Genomic DNA, 18,585 nt, shown 5'->3' with positions numbered 1-18,585 from the left:
ACATACAAAGCACTTATCTTTTAGCTCACTGTTTGATGAGTCACAATGAAGCCTTTTTTCCAGACCTCTTTCATAGAGAATGCATTCCCACCCTCCTCAACCAACTCTTGAATTTTTATGCAACACGACTCTTATTTTCCTGAAAAGTGTAGCTATTTTAGCCAACATTAGCATTTTAAGGGACTGGGATTTTTGATTCACACACACACACACACACACACACACACACACACACACACACTTCAAACTGTGCAGGTCAAACCGTGCAGATATAATCCTCTGTCAGCATCATTGGAGCCTATTGCCGACTATCTTAAGAGGCAAAAGTAAGCTCAGGCACCACCCAACTCTGTGGGACCAGAAAGCTTAAAGTCATTGGTCATTTAGAATTACCAGTATAGTACCCAGGTACTTAGTAAATGACTATGGTTGAATGTCAAATGTAGACAAATACCTGCTATTAGATCTATTTTCTAAATATTGTTTATCTTCATTTCTGTGGACCAAAATTTGATTTCAGATTTTGATTTGGATACATCTATTTAAACTAAATTATGTTTTTTTTCTTTGATTTCCTCCTTACCATAGTGCTCTTAACTATTCTTTGTCATAGACCATCATGAAGTTCAAAATCCAGCTTTATATGACATATAAAACAGCAGTTGACAAGTAAAGGGCCAGATAGTAAATATTTAGACTTTCAGTCCATACAGTCTATGTTGCTGCTACTCAATTCTACTGTTGTAGATCCAAGAGCCACCCTTGACAGTATGCAAATAAGTGGATATGGCTGTGTTCCAATAATTTTATGCATGATATAGTTGGCTTTCAGTAATTATTTTGTAATTTCCTGTTCTGCAGGTGCAAACTAATATCTTTTGTCTTAGTTAAGCACTACATTAAAATTTCCAGAAGAAATTTAAAATATCAGAGAATAAAATTGAGTTTATACTCAAAAATAGAGATATGTGCCAAATACTATAAATTTTAAAATTCTACCTAAATGCTTACTTAAGACAGTTTTTTAAATCCCATTAATTTTCACATAATTGACTATTTTCAGAAGTAATGAGTTAACAAATACACACTCAAAATTAAATGAAAGCACATTCCAATTACAACTTCGGATCCACATTACATTTAAGTAATTTTTGTTCCTTCACTTCCCCCACACCATAATGTTACACATAATTCTGAAGCATCTTCCATGCATTACCATCTTAAAACAAGCACAGAGGATAGAAGCAAAGTTTTAGTACAAATACCCAATTTTTTTTACTAGATTTAAATATAGCATATGAAAACTCCCAATTTGTGTACTGTAGTAATTGCAAAGATAAAGTAGCTATTTAAAAAGTATATCTCCCCCCCCACAAAACTTTAGTTTACCAAAAATATGTTTTCCAATTCTAATTTGGAATCTGATAAGAAATTGCCAACTAAGAAAAATTAACTTTGCAAGTTCTGTCACACCATATGTCTACATTATCTTTGTTTTGTTTTTAGTAATAATGTTATTATCCGCATATCTCCAGATAGAAAATATTTACAATCTAACTGTAAACTTTATTTTTAAAAAATCCTTTTAATAAAGGTGATTATTATTATTGAGAAGTCATAATTATCAAGATAAAAATCTTAAATAATTAGGAAAAAAAGGAAGAAAAATCCTTTCCAAAATGTTTTCCCTGGAGAATTTTGGATCACCACAATCCTGGGGCTCTTGCCATTTAAGGATTTTCCCCCATCCCTTTCAGTCCCAGTGCTATGAAGTTAGCTTTCTAGGAACAAATTTAAGTCTGAAATGTGGATATTAGGAACTCAGAAATAAACCCTATTTTATTAGCATTAACATTTAACCCTGCACATCAGAATCCTTACTATTGTGGCTAATCCCTAAATAAGAAAATTTATAGCTCCTTAATTTTGTAATCTTATAGTTTAAACTCCTACCCAGTAGGCCACTGGTACACACCTGCTTCACAAATAAATTTCAGGAAAATATTGTTTCCATTTAAATAAACATTAAGACGCCAATCCATACCTTTATCCCAGTTGATTGATTCCTAGTATACTTGCACAAATTTCAGGATGTCAAACCCAAAATATTTTGTCAGGGGATCTGACAAGAATTAGAGAAAGACAAATACTATATGGTTTCACTCATTTGTGGAATTTAAGAAACAAAACAAATAAGCAAAGCAGGGAGAGTGGTAGGGGAGAAGGAGACACACTAAGAAAGAGACTCTTAACCATAGAGCATAAACTGACGGCTACCAGAGAGGAGGGGTTGAGGGATGGTTTAGGTGATGGGGAATAAGGAGGGCACTTGCCATGATGAGCACCAGGTGTTGTACGGGAGTTTTGAATCCCTATATTATACACCTGAAACTAATATTATGCCATATGTTAATTAACTGGAATTTAAATAAAACCTTTTTAAAAAATACAGAGGGTAAATAAATAAAAGTATAATTACTCATAAACAATAGCTTTAACTTGAAAAGAACGTGCCCTGTAATTTCTCCTTCTAAAATATTTATCAAGGTCCATTTTCCCCAAATTTGTCCTCACTCTACCATTTCTAATATTCACTTGTTTTACAATACTTTTGTCTCTATTTAAAAGTTATCTCTTGAGGCACCTGGGTGGCTGAGTCGGTTAAGTGTCTGACTTCAGCTCAGGTCAGGATATCACGACTTGTTGGTTAGAGCCCCACATCAAGCTCTTTGCTGATAGCTCAGAGCTTGGAGCCTGCTTCAGATTCCTTGTCTCAGTCTCTCTCTGTCCCTTCCTCCCTCCCTCTCTCTCTCTCAAAAACAAACGAATGTTAACAAAAATTAATTTAAAAAATTTAAAATTATCTCATTTCCTGATAAAAGAAGATTCCATATGCAAAAGGCTCATACTAAATCCCTAGTGTCTATAAATCCTATTCATTCTTCCTATATTAAGAACTGATAACCCTAAACCCCCAAAAGAATCGAATTCTAAAAGTAAAAGAAACTCTAAACTTCAAACTGTAACACTGTCTTCTTCATATAAGTAATCATTTCTGGCCTCCACAATTTGTTACCTGGAGTCCACGATTGGATACGTTCAGAAGTGGCCGAGACACAGTGACAGAAAATCTACGTCTCATGCATCATGGCCTCCACATATCATAGTTATTTTTCTTCCTTGGCAGCAAGAAAAGCAGGGGAAGTCTTCTCTGTTGTTAGTGAAGAAAATCTGAAATTTGGAGTCATAAGTACTCTTCTGACCTCTAAAGCAAGACATTTAACCTTTCTGAACTTCAACTTCTTCCCTCTTTTCTTTATACACATACAGCTTGGGTTTTGGAATTGTAATCGAAGGTGTTATATTTGATCTATTGATTTACTGATATTTTTGTGGAACTCTAGAAATATTAAATATAACACCCATTGGGAAATCTTTTTAAAAAGCAATGAAATATGAGCATATAGTTAACACAATATAGTAAGAGTGTTTAATAGTGAGGGGCTCAAGTTCACAGACTGTGAGATCATGACCTGACTGAAATCAAGAGTTAGACACTCAACCCAGTAAGCCACCCAGACACCCATAATGAGCATTTAAAACTTAAAGCAGGGGCACCTGGGTGGCTCAGTTGGTTAAGCATCCAATTTCAGCTCATGTCATGATCTCGCATTTCATGGGTTTGAGCCCCATGTTGAGCTCTGTCCTGACAGCGTGGAGCCTGAAGCCTGCTTTGGATTCTGTGTCTCCTATCTTTATGTCCCTCCCCTGCTCATGCTCTGTCTCTCTGTCTCTCAAAAATAAATAAAATTAAAATAATTTAAAAAACTTAACACAAACCAAAGGACGAAAAGTAAAGCTGACATATACTTTCCCAGATATAAGACAGGGTATAGATTTCTCCATGTGCAAGAGGATCCTACATTGCTTAACCAATGCTACATTTCAAATTAGGAGAACCAATAATTCATTAAATGCAACCAGCCTTTCTCCTACTGACTTGGAGACATTTTACTCTTTTTGAATGTATTTTAATTTGTTTCACAACCAAAGTCACTACCAACTTGACTCTGGCAGAAATATCTTAGTAGATTTTATGGTTACTATTCAAGAAACAGGGAACAGTTTGCTGTTTTTCAAAACTGCATTAATCTAGTAATGACAGCAGCAGAAACTTTACTGTTCCCCAAGCTCTTAACTCAGGTTACATTCCTATCCAAAAGAGTTCATCTTTCTTTTTTAGTAATTATCACAATAATACTTTAGTAAAGTACAGATAAATGAGTGAATGATCTATTAAAACTTTTAATTGTACAGATTAAAGTACCCAGCTGAGTTGATTCCTTCATTTGTGCATCAGGCATTTTGAAATCAGGTAAAATAAATAAATCAAACCACTAAAAATGTCCTACTTCATGAAAACAGCTCCAAGAATAAGGAATCATCTCATATCATTTAATAAAAATGGGGAGGGGTGGAAAAAGACATTGACTCTGATTAATCTTATATGAGGAAACTTTAAGCCAGCCATCACTAATCAGAAAAAGTCAATTTGATCTAAAATGAATTTTGGTTCATTTGGAATGTTTATTCAATTTTATTCAGATACACTGAAACTTTACTCAGTGTCTAAATTGTAATTTAAGCATCTATATGATGAATGTTCCCACACAGTTTTCAAAAATGAAATGCCACATTTCAACTCATCTGAACTAATGAAATACCATTCAATAAATTAAACCCTGATGTGTTTTGTATCAGACATACAATTCACATTGACTACCAGTACCCTATAATGATTTTAAGACAAGGTAAAAAAAAAATCAGAAATAATAACAGATGGGACTTTCTAGCAAATCCACAGCAATCTACAGTCTTATCTGGATATGTGTATTTGTTTATTGTTTCATAGTTTACTAATGATTCATGTTCACTGAATATGATCTTGTTAAGATGCTGCCAAAGAGAACACGTTATTCAAAACCTCTTTCCTTCATTAAGAAACCTATTTCTCATAATCTGAGCCTATCTTCTTTCTTCCATGAATCTTTTACATTTTACATTTTTTAAAGTGACTAAAGCAATCCATCTTGTTTGGAAATAGCAATTGCATAAAAGAATGAATTGTACATTTTTGATACAAACTCAAGCACATTACATTTGTCTGGTTTTCTATTAATATTCATGAAATTTTTTGCACTATTTGTTTTCTAGATTGTATTTAATTTAGTTCCCACTTTTCTAGTAAATGTGGTTGAATAAAAGCTCAAATTGCTATTTTGTGAAGTGTACTGAAGTGTTAATGTGTAATATAGTTAGAAATGACTAATGAAGAAGTTAATAGGACCTTTTCTATGGTCTATTTCCCAACATGTTCTATAGCATGCTTGTATTATCACTGGTCTTTGTAGATTGGGACATACTCTATAAATATTTGCCATTGTCATCATTGTAAAATCTAATAAGCTGGCATATAATATAGAAGGATAGTATAAAACCAAATTTAAAATTCTGATCATTTAGTTGCCTAGTATATGATCTAGCTATGTATTCCATAACCATCTCAGGCTCCACATTTCTAAAACATAATGTTTTGTCTTATCTAACATCACCAATACCCTCTTCCTCCAGTATTATGCATCCTAGTTATTGAGAACTGTTGAAAGCATGTGCTCTGACAGTAAATGATCCTAGATTCAAATCCTAGCTTTGCAGCTTTTCTTTGTATGGTCCTAGGCAAGTTGCTTAACCCAAGTGTCTTCATCTGCAGAACTTAGATAATAATGTTTACATCATAAACTAAAAGAGATGATACAGATGAAGTGTTTTCACAAGGATCCTAAATCAGTGGTCAGAGTTTTTACTCAGTCTCATTCTTTACCTTCCCCCTTGACAGCCAATCCAGGCTCATGTTTCCTCACTCCCAGAATATTGATCAGTCTCTTAATCTGCCCCCTTTCTCTTAGTGAACAAGAGCCTTAGTGAACAAACCCTCTTGCTCCCCTGATTCATTTCTGTGTCCTTCTCAGTGGTTTCCTTCTCTCAACTATAAGCCCCTCCAATCCTTCTTCCATAGGACTTCCAAAATAATGTCGCTAAATATTATCTGAAATAATGTCAATACAACACAAATCTGATTATTTTGCTTTCCCAAATTAAACTTTCAGTAGCCTAAACCCAAATTCATTCATATGATTTTTAAAGCTCTCCATGATCTGAGGTGTGTGTAGCTATGGCTCACATGTCAGCATTATCTCTCGCTACTCCTCATCCTCAACCCCAGCTCTATCACACTTCACAGATCTATCATCTTTGCATGTCTAGAATAAAAGAAAAGCAACAAACATACCTCTCCAGATAGATCTAAAATGTCAGTTTTCATTACTGTGTTACACAATAGAATTAGCTATGTAAGATCTCTTAAAAGATTACTTGCTTGGTCATTACAGAAATAACAAGTAGAAATCAGAATTCTCAAAATCTTCTCAAACATGCAACACTGGTTTTTTTATTGCTAATACGAACTAATGCCTCCAATAACATCAGAGGTAGAACTCACATCTAGGTGAGCCTAGAATCCAATTTTAATAGGATATGCTAGAGTGAATTTCTGAAAATTTATGATCAGGTTTCCTAATAATCACTCACTTTTTTATATAATGTTAAATGTGGTAGAATTTAAAGAGGTGAATATTTGTACAGTGAAAAGTTTTTTTAAAGAAAAAAATGCCAGGCTATGAAAATGCAATTATTACACAGTAAGAATAAAAACTAGAAGTGTCAATTTGAGCATTATCCTCTTACTGGAATGAGTAATGTGTAAATTTCCCTTGCACGTTTTCAGTGATCCAGATGCGTCTCACATGATTCTTTACCCCAATTTCATAAAAGATATATCACAATTTTATGGACAGGTGAAAATAAACATATTCTAGGCACAAAAGTACTATCTTCAGAGTAATAGCAATGCCTGGCTCTGGTTTTCTCATTCAGTGGTGTGAACTTATTTTATATGTCACAGTTCCATGTCTATTACTGCCTACTTAGTTCCCTTCTCCTCTCTGTGAATCACAGATATTTAAGGCTGTAACTGCACTTGACTCTCATGATTTGAATTATCAAATTCATCTTTATGGATTTTCTCCATGGCAGTATAGCTTGCAGGATTTCAGAGCTTGTTTAAGTCATTCCAACACTGTTAGGCAGATCTGTCTCACTGATTGAATAAACATAAATTAACCACAATCCTGGATGAAGGAAGATTAAATACGCTTTGCCAGAGTCCAGCTCCAGCAGGTCCAGGGCTCCCTGAAGGATGGACAGGTGTCGGCAAAAGAGAGCAAGAGAGGCTTGGCTTCTTTCTGCTCACCAGGCAGCATCTCTCCACTGACCCGCGAGTCGGCTTTATTTATTGAAAAAATGTATGGGGTACAAAACAAAAGTGGCAATTGCTTTAGACAATGATTTCTGATGACAAATTCTTTGGTATGTAAAATTTCCCAGAACATAGATTGGTAGAAGACTCATGCATAACCTTTATCAATAGTGAATGAAGTAGGAGACTAGATGCTTATCACTTGGGGAAGGAAGGTATCTTTAGCATTCAAATACAAGGCAATGTTTTTACCATAGCAAAAGCAAGAGTTAGTTCTTTTGTGAGTAGGGGTCGATAACCTGTGTTTCAAGGAGAAGAAAAACAGGTTTTCTCAGGAAGTGTAATATTTGCTCCTATAATCACAAAAAAAGAAACTCCTAAAATAAGTTTTTTATAAGGTACAGTTCGCATATTTTTAGCATAAGAAGGCAAGTCATTCCTGATATCAGTCAGTCAGCGCCTTGGGGGCTGGTGCTCAAGCAGAAATTGAGTGGGGGTTGAGTGGGTGTAGCCGCCATTTGCCATCTGATGGTGGGAGGCCTTGCAAACCCACCTTGCCTCACAAGGAGAGTTTTGCTCAGCTTATGAGTTCAGAAAACCTGGCTTCCTGCAATGCTTAATCTCTTTACTGTTCCTTTAATTAAAATAAAATGACCATTAGTCAAGAGCTTCTTAAACTAGGCCCCACTGACCCTTTGGGACAGATGAGTACTGTGAGAGCTTGTTCTTTGCATTGTAGAATGTTTAGCAACATCTCTGGCCTCTACATGCTACATGTCCATAACACTGTAGGTCCCCCCACCCCAGGTGACAACCAAAAATGTCTCCAGACATTGACAAACATTCCCTGAAAAAGGACAAAATCACCCCTGACTGAGAACCAATGCATTAGATTGTGCTATTTTTGAAATGCAGTATCTTATCAGGGGTTGGCAAACTACAAACCATAAGCCAATCTGGCCACAGTCTATTTTTGTACAGCCACATGAGCTAAGAATGGTTTTCACATCTTTAAAGGATGGCATGGAGGAGGAGGAGGAGGAGGAGGAAGGAGAAAAAGATGTAAGAGACTGTAGGTAGCCTGCAAAGTTTAAAATATTGCTACCTGGCACTCTACAGTAAAAGTCTGACAACCCTTGAGATGAATAAACTGAGGATCCAGAAAGTTAACCTACCTGCCCAATTTCACACATTCTTACATCACTTCTAGTTCTTTCACTATTGTCTACTTCTTATACTTCTGCAGTGTATGTGACACATGACAATGAGCATTCAAAATTAGGTTCCAAATAAAGAGCAAGAAAAGATATCTTACATATGTTTGAGTTTGTAGTTGATGTTCTCTTTCCTGACTTCCTGTTTGGTTTGTACTGGAAATCCATGCAGCATGTATTCTAGTTTCATATATACAACCCTTTTAGAGGAAAAAGGAAAACACTATTTTTTATATCTCAATTATGAAAATAAGAATTTTTGCCTACTTGATTTTAGAGAATATTATAAACTTTGAACTATTATTATACATTGAATCCAGGGAATGGTAAGAATCTTTGAATTCTCTATCTTTTTCTTCCAAGATTTTATTGAAATTCAAGTCTAACATGTAGTGTAGTATTGGTTTCAGGAATAGAATTTAATGATGCATTACTTACATAAAACACCCAGTGCTCATCACAACAACTGCCCTTCCTTAATGCCCATCACCTATTTAGCCCATCTCCCAACCACCTCCCCTCCAGCAACCATTAGTTTGTTCTCCATAGTTGAGAGTCTTTTGGGTCACATCCCTCTCTGTTATTATCTTATTTTTTCTTCCCATAACCTATATTCATCTGTTTTGCTTCTTAAATTCCACATATGAGTGAAATCATATCATACTTGTCTTTCTCTGACTTATTTCACTTAACATAGTACACTCTAGTATCATCCACATGATTGCAAATGACAAGATTTCATTCTTTTTTTTTTTAAGTTTATTTTAAGACAGAGACAGAGACAGAGAATGAGTTGGGAGGGGTATAGAGAGAGGAGTGAAGAAAGAATCCCAATCAGGATCCACACTGTCTGCATGGAGCTGGACATGGGGCTCAAATTCATGAACGGTGAGATCATGACCTGAGCCAAAATCAAGGGCCAGATGCTTAACCAACTAAGCCACCCAGACACCCCCAAGATTTTATTCTTCTTGATGGCTAATATTCCAGTGTGTGTGTGTGTGTGTGTGTGTGTGTGTGTGTGTGTGTGTGTGTGTATGTGTGTGTGTGTGTGTGTGTGTGTGTGTGTAATGGTACATCCTCTGTATCCATTCATCAGTCAGTGGATGGACATTTGGGCTCTTTCCATAATTTGGCTATTGTTGATAGTGCTGCTATAAATATTGGGGGGGTGCCCTTTTGAATCAGTATTTTTGTATCCTTTGGGTAAATACTTAGTACTAAAATTGCTGAGTCATAGGGTAGCTCTATTTTTAACTTTCTGAGGAGCCTCCACACTGTTTTTCCAGAGTGGCTGCATCAGTTTGCATTGTCACCAACAGTGCAAGAGAGTTCCCCTTTTCTGTGCATCTTTGACAACATCTGTTGTTTCCTGAATTGTTCATTTTAGCCACTCTGACAGGTGTGAGGTGGTATCTCATTGTAGCTTTGATTTGTATTTCCCTGATGATGAGTGATGTTGAGCATCTTTTCATTTGTCTGTGAGCCATTTGTATGTCTTCTTTGGAAAAATATCTATTAATTTCTTATGCCCATTTCTTAACTGGATTATTTGTTTTTTGAATGTTCAGTTTGATAAGTTCCTTATAGATCTTGGATAATGACCCTTCATCAGATATGTCATTTGCAAATTTCTTCTCCCATTCCATTGGTTGCCTTTTAGTTTTGCTGATTGTTTCCTTCACTGTGCAGAAGCTTTATCATGATGAAGTCCAGTACTTCATTTTTGCTTTTGTTTCCAAAACTCCAGAGACATGTATAATAAGAAACTGCTACAGCTGAGTTCAAAGAGGTTTTTGCCTGTGTTTCTCTCTAGGATTTGGATGACTTCCTTTCTCATATTTAGATTTTTCATCCATTTTGAATTTATTTTTGTATATAGTGTCAGAAAGTGGGCCAGTTTCATTCTTCTGTATGTCACTGCCAGTGTTCCCAGTACCATTTGTTGAAGAGACTATTTTTTTTTTTGCATTGGATAGTCTTTCCTGCTTTGTCAAAGATTGACTATATAATTTTAGGTCCATTTCTGAGTCCCCTATCTGTTCCATTGATCTATGTGTCTGTTTTTATGCCAGTGCCATACTGTCTTAATGACGACAGCCTTGTAATACATCTTAAAGCCCAGAATTATATTGCCTCCCACTTTGCTTTGCTTTTCAACATTACTTTGGCTGTTCAGGGTCTTTTCTGGCTCCATTTGAATTTTATTTATTTTTTTAAGGTTTCAAATATACTTTATTTCTTCAATCAGGCCATATTTCAATGGGTGCTCAGTGCTTTTACTTAGCATCAATTATGAGTTGGTTTTGAAACAATTCATTATTACACCAGCTGGGATGATTACTGATCTCTCCATTCCTTTGGGGTAACTCTGCCAACAGGGGACAGGTTCCATTCTATTCCAATTTGTGTTCCTGTATAAGCCCATACAGAAGGTGGCTCCACTAGCTAATACAGCATTACCGTATTTGTCATGGAAATCAGGTGTCCGTTTCTGATGGCTTTGCCTTGCAATTGTTTGTTGAATGCTTTGAACTCAGAGACAACTTAGACCATTTCTGACCATGGGAAACATCCTGAAGCTGAAGACAGAACAGTACAACTGTAGCTGCTGATTTGCTACGATTTAGGGCCCCCATTTGAATTTTAGAATTGTCTATCTATTGCCTATTTCTCAACATAATACCACTTTCATTCCAAATAAAGAGCAGACACCCTTTTCTTTAAAATCCTCATTACTTCAATTATGTGGGTGAATAGAATGTTAATACTCAAGTTACCCAATTTTATTTTGCTCCAGCTTAAATTCTTTTTTTCTTTAGTGGTTTAAGAATTTCATGTATAATTTTTGTGGTTAATTTTATGTTTAAAATTATTCTTTCTTCTTAATGCTCCACTTGTAGGTTTTCTGCTTGATAATCTGGTTTCTTTGACTTCCACGGTTTAAGGCCATGTAGGATTCCCAACTTTGCACACTGGAATCACCTGGGTAGCTTCAAAAATATATATATGTGCCTGTGTTACATCCCTAGAGATTGGGAGTTAATTGGTTGGGGATGTGGCCTGATCAGTGTTTTTGTAGGACCTCCAGGAAATGCCAGTGTGGAAACAAGTTTGGGGAATACTGATGAAAGAGTTAAGTATGCAGATTTAAAGCCAGACTATTTGGGGCCACATCCTGGATTTGCTCCTTGTGAGGTTGGACAAATTGCTTACAATCTCCTGCTTCCATTCCCTTATCTGTAAAGTAGACACTATAAGATAACATTATCTACTTTTGGAGGTTGTTGTGAGTTAATCTATGTAGTATATAAAAGCACTTGGTACTTGGCATTTAGTAAATCTTAATCAACTATTAGTGATTAGTATTAGTAGCAGTAGTAGTGTTGGTGATATCATTACTTTGTGTTGTCTTCAATACAATTACTTTGTCATTTTCTTCAACTTTTTTGTTGTTATTTTTGATTTAACACTTAATGGAACAAGAATTTTGTCTAACATTTAATTTGAATACACTCCTGTTATAAACCATAACAAAATACAGGCCTGACCAATGACAATCTATTAGGAATCTAGAACTATTTTACTTCCATTTACTTTGCTGAATTTACATTGATTAAATCAAAGTTCGTAACAAATTAAGCTGCATTGTGAACATGTTCAAGGGGAAAGATATTATTGCTTTCTGATTTTTTTTCTCAGCTACTCTACAGCTAAATATTTATTAAAGCCAAGTCATTTTGATTATCTGTACATACTAAAAGTGTAGGTCCACTCATAATTTAATATGTACATATTCTTTTTCTTAAGTTTGTTTTTTTTTTTTTTAATACCCAGTGCAGGACTTGAACTCACTACCCTGGGATCAAGACCTGAGCTGAGACCAACAGTCAGCTGCTTAACCAATTCAGCCACCCAGGCACCCCTATATATATTCTGATCTCATTTCTGTCTGTATTACTTTTTAGCTATTGAATTTCTATACATAAAGAATTATTAGTATAATTTGGGAGGTTCTAGAAAACTTTAAATTTCTCATTTTTCCAGGAATTATATTTGTTTTATTACCTTTTTAGTCACACCTAATCTGAATGTAATTAAATTAACCTACTATATATTTTCAGTTGAATTTGAATAGACAAGAAATTTTGCCTAGGTTTTAATAATTTGTTTAAAAATGTCTGCAAAATAATTTCTGACCTATTTTAGATAATTAACCTCTTTATTAGAGTTATCATTCATTGCTTATGAATGTATTTACAAATACTCTCTCTCAGATTCAGAGGTAAGATTATCCCTTGAACAGTTTACCTAAAATATTTTAGAAAATAAAATCCTTGATACTTTTCACCATTATCTTAATCCTCCTGAAAAGGTAAATTATATCTTGCCAGCATTGGGCAAGAAACCAAATTTAATGGCTATGTGCCTATTAGAGTAAAAGGATTCTGTCTTCTCTCAAGGAAGCAGACTTATGATGAATGGGTAAAAATTAATTTGAGTAAGGTTTGACTCAGGGTATTAGGAGGAATAATAAACAATAAAAGACAAACAATAAAAAGACAGACAACCTAATTTTAAAACAGGCAAAGGACCTGAACAGATATTTCATCAAAGAAGACAGATAAAAGGTCAATAGGCCCATGAAGACATGATCAAAGTCATTAGTCATTAAGGGAATCCAAATCAAAATTACAATGAGATACCCCTGTATACCTACTACAGTGGCTATAACTTTATTTTCAAAATGAATAATAACAAGTGTTATTGGCAAAGGTGTGAAAAAATTGGAACCCTAATATAATGCTGGTAGGAATCTAAAATAGTTGTCACTGTGGAGAACAATTTGATGTTTCCTTAAAAAGTTAAATATAATATTACTATATGACCCAGCAATTCTGCTCCTAAGTATATACTCAAAAGAACTGAAAACAGGGACCCAAATGGTTTTTTGTTTTCTAGTATTCATAGCAGCATTGTTCACAGTAGCCAAAAGCTGTGAACATATATATGTGTCCATCGAGATAGATTAAAAAAGAAAAAGATGCCCTAAAAAGGAATGAAATTCTAATACATGTTACAACATGGATGGACCTTGGAAACTTCATGCTAAGGTGAAATAAGCCAGACACAAAAGAACAAATATTATATGATTCCTCCTACATGAAATGTCTGGAATAGAAAAATTCATGGACACAGAAATTAGATTTGAGGTTATTGGGGAGACACTGGGGAATTAATGCTTAATAGGTATAGAGTTTCCATTTGGAGTGATGAAAAAATTTGGAAATAGTGGTGACTATTGCACAATATTGTAAATATACTTAATGTCACTGACTTTTACACTTCAAAATAGTTAAAAAGGTAAATTTTATGTTTTATCTGTTTTGCCACAATTAAAAGCAGGTTTAAAAAAAAAAAAAGCCTCTTGTGGGCAGATTCTGGATACCTGAGTCCTGAGAAAATGATAGGCAAAAAACACTGTCTAGTGTGCCAACCTCTTTATTTTTTCTAGAAAGTTTTTGATGAGAAGGTATAAACAGAACAAATTTGAAAAATTACAAAATGGAAACAGGTACAACTTTAACGAAGGGTAACTTGGAAAATATCCAATAAAAATTACAAACACAAACTTTCTTCTTTGGTAATTCTACTTGTAGAATCTACTTGTATAAAAAATGGAAATATTCTAAGTATCCATGGAGAGAGGAGTGGTTACATAAAGTAAAGTGAAATCCAAACAATAAAATACTCTACCACCTTAAAAAGAAAGATGGAAACTCTTTGTGTCGTGGTAGAACACAAACTATCTCCAAAATGAATTAAGTAATAAAAACATGATGGTAAGAATGTATATTGCATTTGTGTACACATGTGTGTATAGATGTGTGCATTTACAGATGCATAGAGGGTTTCTGGATAAATAAACAAGAAATTGGTAACACCGGTTCCTCAATGAACAGGACTTGGTTCGGCCAGGTGTGAGATAGAAGAAAGATTTTGGACTGCATACATAGCCTTGCATACCTTTTGAATCTTGAGTCATGTGAATATGTTGCATGCAAATAACAAAATGTTACCAAGTAATATTTTTAGTGGTACTTGGGTGGCTGTGTTAAGTAACTGACTTTGGCTCAGGTCAAGATCTCACAGCTCATGAAGTTCATGAGTTTGAGCCCAGCGTTGAGCTATGTGCTGACAGCTCAAAGCCTGGAGCCTGCTTCAGATTCTGTCTCTGTCTTTCCACCCCTCCCCTGCACTTTCACTCATTCTCTCATTCTCTCTCCCTCTCAAACATAAATAAGCATTTTTAAAAATTCTAAAATATTCTTTTTATAGTCCTTCATTGTATTTTACTATAGAGGAAAAAGAACACATGTTCCTTTGCCCCTCATTTTTATAACAAGACCTACACTTATTTAGCTAGTAAACATTCATTCTGCTTTTACTGCAAATCAGGGTTTCTCAAGACAAACATTGTTGATAATTTAGAGATATATGCTTTGTTATTAGGGGCCGCCCTGTGAATTATAAGATGTTTCATAGCATTGGTGACCTACGTTTTTCTACTAAATGTCAGTGGCACACTCCCTCTGCTGTTGTGATAGATTTTTCCAGACATTGCCAGATGTTCCCTAGGAGTAAATGGGGCAAAAAAGAAACCCAGATTGAGAAACAGTGCCTTGATATAATCCATGTATGGTGTTGAACCCAGAACCTGGTTTAAGAAAATCTTCAGTAAAGCATACCTAACACACACACATGTCATGCCTGTGCACACATGCACCCACACACACACACAGAATGACTTTTATACAAACACTGGCAGAACTGTTAAACAATGAAGAGATGGCTTCATGACATAATGAGCTCTCTTTCAATGGAATATTCAAACAGGTTGAAATTCATCCTTTACAAAACCTTTAAAAAGTATCTTCTTTTAAGTAGGAGAATGGACCATGCATCTCAAGTCTTTCCAACCACTGAGACTCCTGGGTTCTGAGTACAGTTTACCCTGTTCATGTTTGCATTTACAGATATATAACTGTTAACATGAGAAATTCTTCTTTATAAAGTTTGTCAGACTATTTTATTCTGCTAGTAAAAAGTGCATGGACCTGTGTTGTATTATGATGCTTTGCAAAAAGACCATGAAGAAAGAAAAGGGGAGAAGGATCATTTTTTTTCTTCTAAGTGCTAGAAAGGAAAGTAGCTTGATTCGTATAACCCTATACCTAATCATTCAGAATGAAACAACCATTTGTGTATTTTAATATTCCTGTTACATCTGGTGCTTTCTTTTTTCTTTGAAAACTATCACGTCAGGGAATTCTAGGCTCTGGCCAAGGCATTAGGAAAATGAGAGCCCCTCTCAGTTCAGAAAATGCTTTTGAGTAGAGAAAATATTCAAAGATCCTTTAATAAAGTTGGTAAGTTTCCTCATTTGTGAACACTTGCTTGTCCTCCCATTTACACTTCACAATGTAATATAGAAGTGACAACAACACACTTTGATTCCCCAGAAGGTCTTTGAAAAGAAGGACAAGCTTTCTCCATCCATCTACAGCACCACCACTGAGAACTCCCTTTGGCCTAAAGAACTTATGATTTCAAAATTTGTATTATTCTCCCCAAGATTAAGACCCTAGATTCTCAGCTGGTTGGAGGTTAAAGTAAACCTCCATGGAAATGTTTGCTACTTTGATTGTCAACAAAACATCTGCAATTGGTAAAAAGCTTTGAACATAAATATTTCCCTTTATCATAGATAGCAAACATAATCCTTCCCCCAACAGGTAATTAAAAACAAATTCAAAGGAAATGTTTTTAGATTTCAAAGTATCAAATAATAAAGGACTGGATTGCTGAATATATTTTTACCGTTTCTTTTCCAGGTACGACTATGACTGTGTTCACCCTTAGTGTTTAGTAAATTGGTGAGCATAGTCCCCTTTGCACTTTAAAGAGATCTGTTAGAATGTTTTTATTACTCTATTTGAATCGCAATAAATGCAGGTACTAAATGTAGATATTTGTAATAGATTTGTGTTTATTACATTAGTGTTTCCGGTCAAATTTAACTATACTGTGAAAATGTTAAAAAAAGAGATACACTTTTGCTATCTGATCTTCTTCATAACCACTCTGCAACTGAGATATTCAACCTAAATCATTTAGATTATCTGTATACCTTAATAAGGTGTCCACTTAAAATTTGATATATACACATTCTAATCTCATTTATGTCTGAATTTCATTTTGATTATTGAACACTGCTAATATTCAAATCCTTGCCTCTAATTTTTAACATTGTTTCATTAAAAAAAGAAAACCTTCTGCTCTGCGTTTGCTCATTGTGGCTGCTTTAACCAAATTACCATAAACTGGGTGACCTAAAGCAGGAGAAATCTATTTTCCCATAGTTCTCGAATCCAGAACTATGAAATCACGGTGTCCGTAGAACCACCCTACCTCCAGAGGCTTGAGGGAAGATTTTTTCCTCACCTTTTCTGTATTTGAGTCATTGGCAGCATTGTTGTGTGTGTGTGTGTGTGTGTGTGTGTGTGTGTGTGTGTGTGTTTCTGGAATTCACTTCAATCTTTGTCTCCATCTTCCAGCTACGACAGTTACCAAACCCAGCTCGGTCGGGTAGGGACTGTGTGACCTAAAATAGCCTCTCGGGTACTCAACTTCCTAATCTTTAAATGGTAAAAACATGTTTCTGCTTAACTCACGTGAAGGATGATGTTCAATATTTTAAAGTTCTTGGGGAGGAGCACCTGGCTGGCTCAGTTATGAGACTGTGACGCTTAATCTGGGGGTGTTGAGTTCAAGCCCCACATCGGGCATAGAGTTTACTTTTTTAAAAAGAATTTAAAGGTAAAGTACCTGAGGAAAATCCAATGCTTAGTTCATAAAAGATACATAAATTCTATTAAACAAAGCAAATTATCCCATTATAAGAGGCCACTGCTAATAATAACAATGTATACCCAGTGAATGTATCTCTATCACTTTCAAATGATGTATTCCAGTGTGTCCTCTCATTGGTCAGGCATTGCTTACAATAGATAGAAGATAAGACAGAGCAGCATGAAAGCACCAGCTGCTAGACTGGGGCTCTTTAAAGAAGAGCAAAAAAACTATAGATGAGGGAAAAAAAATATTCTCCTTTTTGTTTGTTTCGTATAATCAGTAAAGATAAGCACTCTTTGAACTCCCTGCTTTCATTTTTGCCTCATGAGCCTGGCAGTCAGGAGGTCCCAGTTTGTATCTCTGAATAAAATCTTCCCAGCATCACTTGCTAACTGAGTTTGAGTGAGCCTTGAAGACGTAGCACAAATCTGTCAGCTCCCATTAATGGTAACCTACATGGCCAATATTATTGTGCTGGCCCTGATTCCTCTGGTTTCGGTGAAAATTGACCTCTCAGAGAATGACAGTGTCTTTCCTGTGTACCTCTAGAAACACCTTCAGAAGACAACTGCTTTATCTACCTCCACCTCCCCACCACTAACTAGTTTCTTATATCCTAGGGATTCATTTGTCTATTAAATGAATAGGTCCATTTTAAGTTGTATAAGGTAATTTTCATGAGCACTAATTTATTTTATGCTTTATTTCCCTACACAGATTTTACCTTTGTCTTCTATTTCCCACTATTTTCCCTCATATGAAAAACTACCTTAGACTCAGTCCTATAATAGAATAATGAATAAATTTTAGTATGAACAAATGTAATTTTTTTTAATTTTTTAATATTTATTTATTTTTGAAAGAGAGAGACACCATCACCTGATGAATGGATCAAGAAGATATGGTATATATTCACAATGGAGTACTACATGGCAATGAGAGGGAATGACATATGGCCCTTCGTAGGAAAGTGGATGGACCTTGAGGGTGTCATGCTGAGCGAAGTAAGCCAGGCAGAGAAGGACAGAAACCATATGTTTGCACTCATAGGTCTAGCAGGAAAACAAGAGAGACCTAATG

General features: G+C 35.3%; 1 protein-coding gene and 1 pseudogene across 1 annotated transcript in view; one reads left to right on the top strand and one right to left on the bottom strand.

The window, feature by feature from the left end:
• EYS (eyes shut homolog) overlaps nt 1–18,585 on the top strand; it is a 1,499,666-nt gene that overhangs the window by 1,261,137 nt on the left and 219,944 nt on the right. The window lies entirely within an intron of this gene.
• On the bottom strand, nt 10,811–11,173 carry LOC115296688 (annotated as a pseudogene).

This window comes from Suricata suricatta, chromosome 7, assembly GCF_006229205.1.
Source record: "Suricata suricatta isolate VVHF042 chromosome 7, meerkat_22Aug2017_6uvM2_HiC, whole genome shotgun sequence".
NCBI classification, from domain to species: domain Eukaryota; kingdom Metazoa; phylum Chordata; class Mammalia; order Carnivora; family Herpestidae; genus Suricata; species Suricata suricatta.
The sequence above is the reverse complement of the archived record's forward strand: the minus strand, read 5'-3'. Positions and strand labels throughout refer to the sequence as shown.